Below are 12,911 nucleotides of genomic sequence, written 5' to 3'. Positions count from 1 at the left end.
AAGTCAGAAAGTGTATTTTATTTCATGAAAATTGTGAAGTAGATTGTGAGAAATTTATAGGAACTACAAAATATTTACAGATAAACAAGACCTAAATAAACTGCAGCAAAACCAGAATGTTGTAATATCTCCATTGGACCAGATATGCTGCTGCAGTCCTGTAGGAGTTAATGTGAGTGAAATTGGTCTTTGTCGGTAGTGCAAAACAGGCAACAGTGATTTGACAGCTCGATTTACACCCTGCCTTGTTTTCTTTTCCATTGACACCAGTGGGGTGCAAAACAGGCTGCCAATTCGCTGTAGCCCATTTTGTGCTACAGCTGAGGACCAAGTTTGCTTCGATAAGGAGACCCACCTGTCTTAAAGTCTCTGTGGAATCTGCTGAAAAGATTCTTCGTATAGAAAAGTTTCATGACAATCTCTATTCAAACAAACTGCATGTCTTGTGTCCTACTGCAAGGTTATTTATGTGAACTACATTCTATTTGTACAGTCATTTAAAAATCTATATAATTGATACATGATTCATTAGCAGATTAGCGCTCTGCTTTTACTGCTAGGTATTTATAAAGCAGGATGTGAAACACATTGATTTCTTCACCTGTATATTTTACGACTCATTTATTCTATCACAGATGTGATTTCCAGTCATTAATATCCTTTGGAGTCTAGTGATATGACTGGTATTTTCTACACTACACTTTTATTTACTGTATTAGGCGTGAATGCAATAGGTTGCTGATGGAACCAATTAGGCCAGCTGTTTCCTGGTAAATAAAGTAAACCTTTTTCCCTCTGTGTGCATAAAAAGTAGCTGATCAGATGGAAATGCCAGCTACAGATGTACTGTGAATGCCAAGAATCTGCAAGGTCCTTGAATCACAGGCAGCTTAAACACAGCCGATCCACTAAGTAACTTTCCCCACCTCACACAGCTCATTTACCAATTAGCTGTGCAAGGTACCAATCATAGAATTCTGGAGTGCTTTAGATGGCAATCTATGCTCCGCCTCTGCTTCTAGGAAACACCCAGCCTGCAGCTTTCACACTGGGTGCAAACAGAGTACAGTGACTAATCCAGGCGTGTTTCAACAGATGGTTAGAGCTGGCCTAATTCAGTCATCGCAGTTGAATGAGGTTGAGAGGAGAAGCCATTGAGAGCCCTTTTCGGAGCTGTGTGGTCTCAGAGCTTGCTGGCATTGTTAAGGGGACCCTTTTTGAGAAGCCCCGTGTCCCAGAAATGAGAGAAGACTGACTGATAAAGGTAGTGTGAACTGCTGCAGTTTCATGCTTTACTTTGTGAGCCTGTGCTCTGTATCCGTGCTGTGTACCAGGCTGGTTACAGTAAGCTTATACTGTATTGAAAGTAAGGTAGTGTCATTTTATGGAAATAATCATTTTGCAATGAATGTTTTAGTTAGGTTGCAGTAAACCCTATTCAGAGCCATTGCTGTCTGTTTCTTTCCTCTTTTACAATGTTTTCACCACTGCTATTTTACCTCATGATGAGCTTAATGTAGTCGTATTGAACCCCAGTCTGACATAACAGTAACCAAGATGAATGAATTGAGTTAGTAAAGCTTATAATTTACTGTTACTGTATATTGTGATACCGTATAAATAGTATATTTAGCTCCCCTGGCAGTGAATTGTTAATTATAGACTGCAATTCTGTGTGGTTATCTGGTTGTAGTTACAGAACAGTTCAAGATATAGTTTTGGATAGTGAGAGAACTTGACTTGCTTTTGTTTTTTTACCCATTTTGTAAGCTCTTTAAATGTAATTTCTTATAAAAGTCAGTAAGGAGAAGGGCAGTTGATCAGCTCTGTGACATTAAGCAATGATGTTAACCTTTCCAAATCCCTCCAAACCTGTCGTTCTCTCAGCCTGTTGTATGGGAGCATGTTTTTGGACTGTGTAATATCTATACAAACCCAATTTACGCTATTTGTATTCTGCTGCTGTATTCAATTCATTTGCTTTCTTGTGTGGATCTTAACGTCATTTTCTTTAATTTGTGTCTGAAAACCTTGTTTAAAATGGCAGCTATTTGACCATAGTAATTGTGTATTTCTTCATTTTATAATTCAATTTTTAAGTAACCTTTCCAAATGTTGCGTATTCTCGCAAAGGTGAAATGTTTGCCATTTTAAATTGATTTACAAATGGTATTTGATTACCATACAATCCTGTTTCAGCAATAAATACAAATCTTCATTTTGTTTAGACCATGGATTCAGCTCGAACAAATAATATAAAAACTGCCTCTATCATTTGTGTAAGAGGAAGTAGGGCTCAGTGAGGACATGGCCTGACCAACATGCATTAGTATAGTAAGGGACAACAATTACTTTTATCTTATATAATTGCCTGTCGCATGATCAGCAGATTCTATTAGACAATCAAACAATTCAAAATTCTGGGCATTTAAGTTAAGAATGTACAAAGGAGTATTTACAGTATGTAAAGATTATGCAAAGGAAAAGATTTAGAGGCGGTTTGGTGCCTTTTCTGATTATTTCTTTTTTAGTAGAATATTGAGCAAGAAATGTTACCATTCTGAAAGCAATTGTAAGCTTCATTGATTAGAAATTGGCTGCAAAGCAGAAATAATCTCTTGAAATCTTGCATTCCATTCTTTTCACATGCTGGAAGTACAAGGTCTGACTTCTGCCTTGAATGCTTGTGTCCCAAGGTAGAGATCACATCTCACAGAATGCCTGTGATTGTGCTGGGATTTGGCCTGGTTTTGTTTAATAACTAAGCTGGCATTGATCTATAGCCTGAATCCAATCTGAATACAGTTCCAGAAACATTGGACAGTTTTTTTTTCAGTGGTGCACCAAGATCTCCATACATAACTTAACTATATTTGAAAAATGCATTTTATTTTTGCTGTTGTATTTACCTATGGGTATAGACAACATTTGTACTGATATTTGCACCCGCATTGTGCTTGCATATATTGGGATCTACTCGAATAATGAAATGAGATGAATTTTCCCCCAGCGTATGTACAAAAGCATATTGTATGTGCAGATTAGATCCAGGTGAACTTACAGTGTAATGTGAGCTCATTGTAGATGTAAAGAATCCTAATTTATTTTAGAATAGTTTTGGGGCAAATTGAGACAGAGTATAGCTGCTGACCCTCCTGCAGATTGGATCATACAAAATATTTATCCATGTAATCTGTTGGAAGATGGGCCCTTACCTGCTGGGGGAGCCCCTACATCTTCTGTGCATGTCACGTCAATGGTCAGGTTGCGCACAGAATTGATTTAAATATTAATTAGGTGATTTGAATAGTGCATGATTTGCACAAAGCCAAAATTAGAATTCTGTGCACATTGGGGATTGACTGTTATATCCCCAAATGTGTGTCCCTGAATAAAAATGAATTAAGCCATTGAGTTAAAAGAAGGCAAGGTACAGTGTGAAACCGATGCTGCGTTCTGATTTTTCTTTAATTTCCACATTTGAATAGACAGACACGATTTCTCGTGTGTATCCTTAACCAGGAATATTTTCTATCCTTTTTGGTGTGTGAATTTGCTGGAACTTGACTGGGCCACTAGAGGGAGCCATTTGTTACAGTGCGCTGTTGAGGGAGGAGACATGTAGCCTGCAGAAGTGCACCTCCTGTTGACCAATCCTAATGCTACTGACAGCCATGGGGATATCCATGGTACAGGCTGTAGAGTAGATATCCCAATATGGATGCAATTTACTCACAAAGGAGGTAGATTTTAACCTTTGGGATCCTGCTCCTCCTGGCCCCGACAAAAAATAATTTAAAACTTACCTTTTTGGGGTCTCTGCTGCTGTATTGGTGTTCTGTCGTATGATGGTAATCGGATTCCTATGCACGTCATAGCACCCCGATTCACACATTAAAAGGGGCCCACTGCCTGGAACAAGAGGTCGCTTCAGCTGCCCAGTGATAGGCTCCTGTAAAAATGGCAGCAGCCAGATCGTCATCGTTAACGGAGTGATTGAGGCCGTTACTGCCTCATTAATGACAATTTTGGTGAGTTAACATAGGCCCCAAATGGTTAGAAACGGTTGCCAAGCGCACAAAAGATGAAGTGAGGTGTGCTATTGCCACAAGTTTTTATGGTCAGTTGATTAGCATAATTATGCATAGCCTCATGTGCAGATTTGGATGCGGGAGCAGAAACTCTACCGATGTAGATAAAATTGGAAGAGATGCGGATAATTAAAGAGAAGTGTCAGCATAGTTGGACAAAAATCCTTACCAACTTAGGAAAGGCTCAGAGGATATTTTCTACTGGTCTCCTTACTCAAGGCTGAAGGGGAGAGGGCTAAAAAGTGATAAGCAAAAATAAAGTGAAAGGAAGCCCAAGGTGTAGGCATGAGGCTGCAGGAAAGTGATGGCGCAGCCCGGTACCAGTAAGCTTGCTGCTGAAGTGGAGGTGCTGCTGCTGCATGAGGTGGTTGTGAGGACGGTGGCCCTGTTTGCCATTTCACAGCACTATCCCCACAGGTCAATGTTGCAATATGCCTGGAACAAGGTGAAAGCAGCTAACCAGGGTAAAAAAGTCAGTGGGGGGGAAGATATAAATTAATACGGTGGGGAGAGGGAAACAGAAAGGACATAGAAAGAGGGAAAGCAAAGCATAATGATGGTAAAAAAGGTACAAAAGTTAGAGGTTATAGTATAGAGCAGAGCCTGGTAGCTGACAGTTCAGTACGGACACTGATACAGCAGATAGGTACTGTATGTGGAGTATAAGGATGTGACTGCACGGGTTCTTATTGGCAAAATGAACAAACTCATCAGTTTAGGGAGTGGGGATATTGAAGCCTCAGTGTTTAATATATGAATGCTTAGAAGCTTGGGAATAAAGTGGGAGACCTGAAGGTGGTTGATGGAGGCTACAGAGCATCACAGAGAGCTGGTTCAACAATGATATCGGTTGGGTAAACGTACAGGGATACAGATTATTTGTAGAAATAGAAAAGGCAAACTCTGAGGCAGTGTAATATTTTATGTGAAAGAGAACGTGATTATATCAGAGATGGACCTATCTAGGCCAGGTGGCGGGATTGGAGAAAGAACTTGTAGCCAAATAAGGGAAATGTGTACAGGAACAAATACAATTGTTACGAGAGTCTTGAGCTTCCCAGGGGAAGATTGGGAAATCTATAAAAAAAAATGCAATATGAGTGAAAACCTGATCCTGGATTATTGGATTGTTACATCGAACAATTTGTCAAGGAACCCATGGAGGTTGGTTAGAAACTGGTAGGAACGCTACAATAGAAAATGAGGTCGGGATAACATTTCAAGCATGTCTATAAATATATTTGCTGCAGCAGGTAAAACAAGAAGTGGTGGGGCGATTGAAAGATTCCAATGGTGACATGATAACAAGTGATCCAGAGATAGCAAATATACTAAATCAATTCTGACTTCATGGAGGAGAGGGCAAGAACAGATTTCCTGGCATGGGAATTGGATTTCTAGGGCTCGGCAAGGGCAGAGGAAGTACTAAAAAGTAGAAATTCTGGATAAGGCAATCACTGAGGAAGACAAGGTGCCAGGCCCAGATGCTTGTCATACAAGGGTGCTTAAAGAAGTGATTATGGAGATCAGTGATGTCCTTGCACTATCTTTAGGGAATGATTATAAACAAGCCAATAGCAAAATACTGCGGATGTTGGAAATCTGAAATAACAACAGAAAATGCTGGAAACACTCAGGTCAGGCAGCTTCGAGGAGAGAGAAACAGAGTCAATGTTTCTGGTCGAGGACCCTTCGAAGGGTCCTCGACCCGAAACGTTGACTCTGTTTCTCTCTCCTCGATTATAAACAAGTGTTGTGCTGGACAATGGTAAGTTGCTAATATAACACCATTTTTTTAAATGGCAGAAGGATGAACTACAGCCCAGTGAGCATTACAGGTGCTATGAGTAAAGTATTAGAGGGTATCCTGAAAGAGGGGACATTGAAACCCTTGGATAGGTACAGTATGGTAAGAGGGAGTCAGCATAAATTTATGGGAGGGATATCTTACTTAGCAAATTTACTGCAGTTCTTTGAAGAAGCAAAAGACCTTGTTGACAACAAAAATTCTGTGGCTGTGATATAATGAGATTTCAACAAAGCTTTTGATACTCTGTTACAGAAGCATCCAGTCCACAAAGTAGGAAAGCAGGAGTATCACAGAAATAGGAGGCAGGCTTCTGAGCTGAATTGAAAATTGGCCAAACCAGAGAAAGCAAAAGGTGGTTGTGAATGGAACTGTGTTGAATGGTAAGGGGGGTCACTGGCAGAGTGCCACAAGGAGTGTTGAGGCCATTGCTGTTTACAGCATAAATAAATGATCAGAAACCAGCTGTCTAAGTTTATAGATGACACTAAATTCTGGCGGGGGTAATCAAAAATAGTGAAAAGGTAAACCAATACAAAAGGATTGTATAGGTTGGGAAGGTGGACTGATGTGTGGCAAATGGCATTTAATGTGGACAAATGCAAAGTAATGAGATTAGGAAACACAGAAGAGGTATTTGGGGTAATAGTGGATAGCTCACTGAAATCAATAGCCCATTGTGTAGTAGCAGCAAGGATGGCTGACTGGATCTTGGGATGTATAGCCAGAGACTAGAGCACAAATTCCAGGAGGTGATAATGAGATTGTATAAGGCACTGGTATGGCCACACCTGAGGTGCTGTGTTCAATTCTGGTCACCGCACGTCAATAAAGGTATCCAATCGCTGTAGGCAGTTCAGAAAAGGGTAACCAAGCTGATATCTACCTTAAGGCATCTGAACTATGAGTTTGGGATTATATACTCGGGGGGGGGGGGGAAAGGCAGCTCAGGAGAGACACTATTTGAGACTCTTACGGGAATATGTAAATTGAGCCTCAGTAATATGCTTGAGATTACTACAAACTCTAGAACAGGGGTCACAGACTCAAGTTTAGAAGAGGAAAGGTACTTAAAATTAACTACTGAATGCGGGTAGACAATAGGGAAACTTCTTGTGGGGTTCTTCAAAAGTCAGCTGTGGCTCAATGGGTAGCACTTTTGCCTCTGAGTCAGAAGGTTGTGGGTTCAAGTCCCACTCCAGAGACTGGAGCACTAAATCTAGGCTGATACTCCAGTGCAGTGCTGAGAGTGCAGTGCTGTCTTTTGGATGAGACGTTAAACCAAGACCCTGTCTGCTCTCTCAGGTGGGCGTAAAAGATCCCATGGCACTATTTGGAAGAAGAGCAGGGCAATATTTATCCCTCAATCAACATAACATAAAAACAGATTATCTGGTCATTATCACATTGCTGTTTGTGGGACCTTGCTGTGCGCAAATTGGCTGCCGCGTTTCCTACATTACAACAGTGACTACACTTCAAAAGTACTTCATTGGTTGCAAAGCTCTTTGGGACTTCCAGTGGTTGTGAAAGGCGCTGTATAAATACAAGTCTGTCTGTCTTTCTTTCCGGCATAACTTCGGTGGAAGATTAACACCCCCCAGGTATAAACAGCCATTTAAACCATTTCTCTGGGGGTCCTACTGATCTTCTGCCATAGTTATGGCAGGATATTGGGAAAACCCCTGTGGCAGTTCCAGGCAAATATGTTTTTTAAGAAAAAATGTCATTGAATTTCATGTGTGCAGTCTGAATGCCGTGACTGTCTGTCCTAGTTACAGAGACAGATAGTACAGGCTGATGCCAGAGTGCGGATGAATTTATGCCAAATGTTCTCCTGATCGTCCACTGTAACTTCTACAGAAGAGCTGCAAAAACCCCAGAAAAACTGTGTCAATGCTGATTATGCCATTTTCCCTGATCTCTACCTTTGCAGCAGGTGAACCCCAACGGAAATTCACCCCAGTAGGTGTTTGAAATCCAATTATCAGACCATAGAATCATAGATGCTGCAACCTTTCACTATTTACCCTCTCAAAACCTTTCATAATATCTGCATTTTTCTATTTGATAGCCCCCCAACCTTCTCTGTTCCAGTGAAAAAAGCCCCAATTTTTCAAGCCGTTCTTCCTAATTATTGACTTTAATTCCAAGTATTGTGATTTTTTGCTGTATCTTTTTGTATTCTTCGCATATTAGCCAGCAATGCATACAATACTCAGCTGCATATCAGAGTGGAATCAAATATTCTCCTTCAAGTTTACTTACTGCACTCAAATCTTATGTGAATTTAAAAAAAAACTAAACTGCTTGTTTATATAGTCAAAAGCAGATAAGATCAGGTCTAATATACGAACAGCAAATGTAATTGAAAACAGGAAGTCTTGCTATCAGACTGATTGTTATGCAACCTTTGACAAACATGGGTTTCCTCTCTACTACATTCCAAGATGCTAACTTTAAGCAACCTCAGTTCAACCAGTCGCTCCCTGCTCCACTCCTGTTTACTTGGCATGTCACTGCTTTTGTTTTCTCTTTGTGTGTGAAGTTTTGGGCTCATTGAAGTGATGGGGATCAGTGTACGCAGTATTCACGTGTACATACACCGAGAAGGTGACAAAATGCATTCTGCCTCTCTCGAAATATTGACTAACTTTTATGGTAAGAGTCGATGTAACATCTCTGAATTATTGATCCAGGAAGGTTTAATTCTGCTAGTTTATGCATGTCAGATTAGCAATAAAAAATAAAGTGGGCAATAAACAGGTACATTATGCCTTTTGTACTTTTTAAAGAGATCTCTGGGATTTGAAAAAAGGCTGCATATTCAAAGCAGGTGCTTTTCCATTACATATGATATACAGCACAGAAACAGGCCATTCAGCCCAACCAGTCTACACCAGCATTTATGCTCTACACAAGCCCCTTCCCATCCTTCCTCATCTAATTCTATCAGCATAACCCTCTATTCCCTTCTCTCTCATATGCTTATCTAGCTTCACCTTAAATGAATCTATACTATTCGTCTCAACTACTCCCTGTGGTAGCGAGTTCCACATTCTCGCCACTCTCTGGTTAAAGAAGTTTCTTCTGAATTCCCTTTTGGATTTCTTGCTGACTATCTTATATTGATGGCCTCTTGTTTTGCTTTTCCCCACAAGTGGAAACACTCTCTCTGTGTCCACTCCATCAAAACCAATCATAATTTTAAAGACCTCTATTAGGTCACTCCTCAGCCTTCTCTTTTCAAGTGAAAAGTGATCCAGTCTGTTCATCCTTTTCTGATAGGTATACCCTCGCATTTCTGGTATCATCCTTGTAAATCTTTTTTGCCCCCTCTCCAGTGCCTCTATGCCCTTTTTGTAATATGGCGGCCAGAACTGTACGCAGTACTCTAAGTGCGGTCCAACCAAGGTTCGATACAAGTTTAGCATAACTTCACTACTTTTCAATTCTATCCCTCTAGAAATAAACCTTAGTGCTTGGTTTGCTTTTTTTTAATCACCTTATTAACCTGTGTTGCGACTTTTAGTGATTTGTATATTTGTACTCCGAGATCCCTTTGCTCCTGTACCCCATTTAGATTCTTATTTTCCAAGTAATATGTGACCTCCTTATTTTTCTTACCAAAATGTAATACCTCACATTTATCCATGCTGAAATTAAGTTTATTAATGTCTTCTTGTAATTTGTTGCAACCATTGAACACATTCCTTTGGAATTGGTATCATTAAACCGAGTCTGCCCTCTCAGGTGGACTTAAAAGATCCCATGGCACTATTTCAAAGAAGAGCAGGGGAGGTCCTGGCCAATATTTATTCCTCAACCAACACCACTAAAAACAGATTATCTGTTCATTATCACACTGCTGTTTGTGGGATCTTGCTGTGCGCAAATTGGTTGCTGTGTTTCCTACATTCCAACAGTGACTACATTTCAAAAAAGTAGTTCATCAGCTATAAAGTGCTTTGAGATGTCCTGAAGTCATGAAAGGCACTATATAAATGCAAGTCTTTTTTTGGTACAGACTATTCCTTCATTTTCTTATTTTGCTCTTCAGGATGGAGGTGCTAATTAAACAGTCCAGTAACATCATGGGTGATTTTTATGCACCCAGTTCAGAGGTTCATTTAAAAAATGCTAACAAAGCACTGGGATTTATTTCTAAGGGTATAGAATTCAAAAGTAACAAAGTTATGTTAAACGTGTATAGGACCCTGGTCAGGCTGCACTTGGAGTACTGTGCACAGTCCTGGTCTCCATACCATAAAAAGAACGTAGAAGCACTGGAGAAATTTCCAAAAAAGATTTACAAGGATTGTACCAGAACTGAGAGATTGCAGCTATCGGGAAAGATTGAACAGGTTAGGGCTTTTTTCTTGAGAGAAGAGAAGACTTTGAGGAGACCTGATCGAGGTCTTTCAAATTTTGAATGGGTTGGACATGGTAGATGTGGAGAGGATGTTTCCACTTGTGGGAGAATCCAATACTAGGGGCCATAAATACAAGATAGTTTCTAATAAATCCAATAGGGAAATAAGGAGAAATGTCTTTACTCAGAGAGAGTGGTTAGAATGTGGAACTCGCTACCACTGGAAGTTATTGACGCAAATAACTTAGATGCTTTCAAAAGGAAAAAAGACGAGTACATGAGAGAAAAGGGAATAGAAAGATATGCTGAAAGGCTGAGATAAGGTAGATGGAATGGGAGGAGACTCGTGTAGAGTATAATACTAGCACAGACCCATTGGGCTGAATTTCCTGTTTCTGTGCTGTATATTCTAAAAATTTGGTGAATAGTGAATTTGGTCCAGTTCGGACATTTTCTTCTCCAATTCCCTTGGCAGTCCACGAAGGCTTGTAACTAATGGGATCAGGTTTTTGCTTTGTAAATAGCCATATTTTAGGCCAATTTTCCCTCCTCTAATAATAGCCCACATCCCTCGTACTGTATGATACAGTGCAACAGGTTTAACAAAAATGGGGTTCGGCAAGCAGGATATGATCACATTGTTGCAATGATTGTACATACTTCACCTCAGCAAAACCAGCACAGTGCCCAGTGCATTTTGCCAATTGCAGCCCTAGCGGAAACTCCACTCCTATTTAGCATATATGTGGACATATTGTGTGTCATATCCTGAGTGCAGAAACACTGACACACCATGTGTCATACACTATATACATAAACTGACACTGTGTGCATACACTGACATATTGTTTGTTATTCATTGTGTATATACAGGAAACTTCGCGATACCCGGCACCGACGGGACCGAGCTGCTGCCGATCTATCAAAACTTCCGGATAGACCAGCGTTAATGTTGAAGGATACGGAGGTTTTCATCTCCGTATCTGACAACAAACACTGTTGCCAGCTTGTAAACACTCGGCCCGTACCTTGGAAGCATCTCTGAAGCTGTTGCTAAGCTACAGAGGTGCTTTCCAGAGCCTGACTGTTTTTATAAAAAAAAATGCTAGGAGAAGAAAAAAAACCTAATCAAAACGGCTGCTGATTTCTGCCGTTAGATCGAGGTTTCCGGACATACAACCTCCGGATAAACCAAAGTTTCCTGTATACACTGACATACTCTATGCAATACCCTGTATACATATGCTGATACTATTTGTGATCTACTGTAGACATACACTGACATACTGTATGTTGTATACTTCATACATACAGACATACTAAATACCATATGTGATGCACCATATACATTAATATTGAAATCAATTAACAATGAATATTTACGATACTTGTTGCATGCCTGGCCTGCCAGTGATTTGAAACATTTACCCTATACTGATATACTGTATGTGGTCCACTGATGTACTATATTCCATATGCCTTACTTTGTGTACATAGATTGGCATTCTATGTGGTACAGTGTACATAGACTTGCATACTGTTTACATACACTTATTTACTGAATATATACAGCATGACATACACTGACATAGCGTATGCGGTACTGTGTACTTGCATACTGCATGTTGTTTACATACACTGATGCCGCACAATGTTTACGCACACTGCAAAGGATAATAAAAGAGGCATACCGCCTGAAACAAGCGGGCGCTTCATGATAGCTTGGTCAGGATGTGCCACCTGTCCATGTCCCTAGTGGGTTGGCTGAGGGAAAGTGGAAATGTACCCAAAATCTTAGTGCTTCCATGGTTTTTGTACTTAAATCATTGCTGGAGGGATAGATTTTTTCTTGGTGGCTGTGCGGCTCTTCCAGTGATTGTTCTTCCTGTTCCCACATGGATCTTGATTCAGAAGATTTCACTTTTTAAAACTTGGAATCTGATGTGTGTGTGTGTCTCTGCTAATGTTTTTCCCTGTTGGCACATCATAAGACCCAGATTGTACAGGACCTAGTTTGTACAGGATCTACAGTAAGCAGAGTTCCTACAGGCTCCGAGGTAGAAGTGTCACTTTAAGATTTATGTTCACACAGGAATACCACTGCTCTGTTTTTTTTCCTTTTATAAAGCAGCTGTTCAAAGTAAATGTAATCCCTTCAGATTCTGTTATAGAAGACTGGAAATATGTAGCACAACCTCATTGACAGAAGTATGCATAGAAAAAAACTGAGACTGAAGTTGCTGAAATGCTTCTAACCCAGCTAAAAATAGAAGCTGAATTAAATCGTAAAGACTTGAATTCCCTTGATATTTACAAATGTTTTAAAAGTTACAAAAAACCCTTCAGTCACTTTTGATGTGAATATCATGATTCCCTCATCAGAAATTTGAGATTTTAAGCTTTGGGATGTTTATATATCGACTACAAAGCCACTGTGTCCATTTCTCTCCTTCATTAATGATTCACTTTTTTTGCTACGTGGGATGCATTATTAATGCCCAATTTGAAACTTCCAGCACTGCCAAATCAGTATTCTAGTTATTAATGTGGCTAAATAAACCATGAGCATTCACTTCTGCAAAGCAGCCCCTTTTCAACAAGCCACTACTGTAAGCAGTAAATGCGTTGCGTGAATGAATAT

General features: G+C 40.0%; 1 protein-coding gene across 11 annotated transcripts in view; it reads left to right on the top strand.

The window, feature by feature from the left end:
* The first annotated feature begins 937 nt into the window (after window positions 1-937).
* The window catches only part of LOC147108681 (extracellular sulfatase Sulf-2-like), a 409,937-nt gene continuing 397,963 nt past the window's right edge, over window positions 938-12,911 (top strand). For all 11 annotated transcript variants that reach the window (XM_086005391.1, XM_086005393.1, XM_086005392.1 and 8 more), the window contains exon 1: window positions 938-1,264. The gene's annotated coding sequence lies outside the window, so the exon portion shown is untranslated. The remainder of the gene's footprint in view (window positions 1,265-12,911) is intronic.

This window comes from Somniosus microcephalus, chromosome 13 (assembly GCF_052327205.1).
Source record: "Somniosus microcephalus isolate GS21.2 chromosome 13, FLI_Smic_1.0, whole genome shotgun sequence".
Lineage (NCBI taxonomy): Eukaryota > Metazoa > Chordata > Chondrichthyes > Squaliformes > Somniosidae > Somniosus > Somniosus microcephalus.
This window is presented reverse-complemented; position numbering and strand designations above follow the sequence as displayed.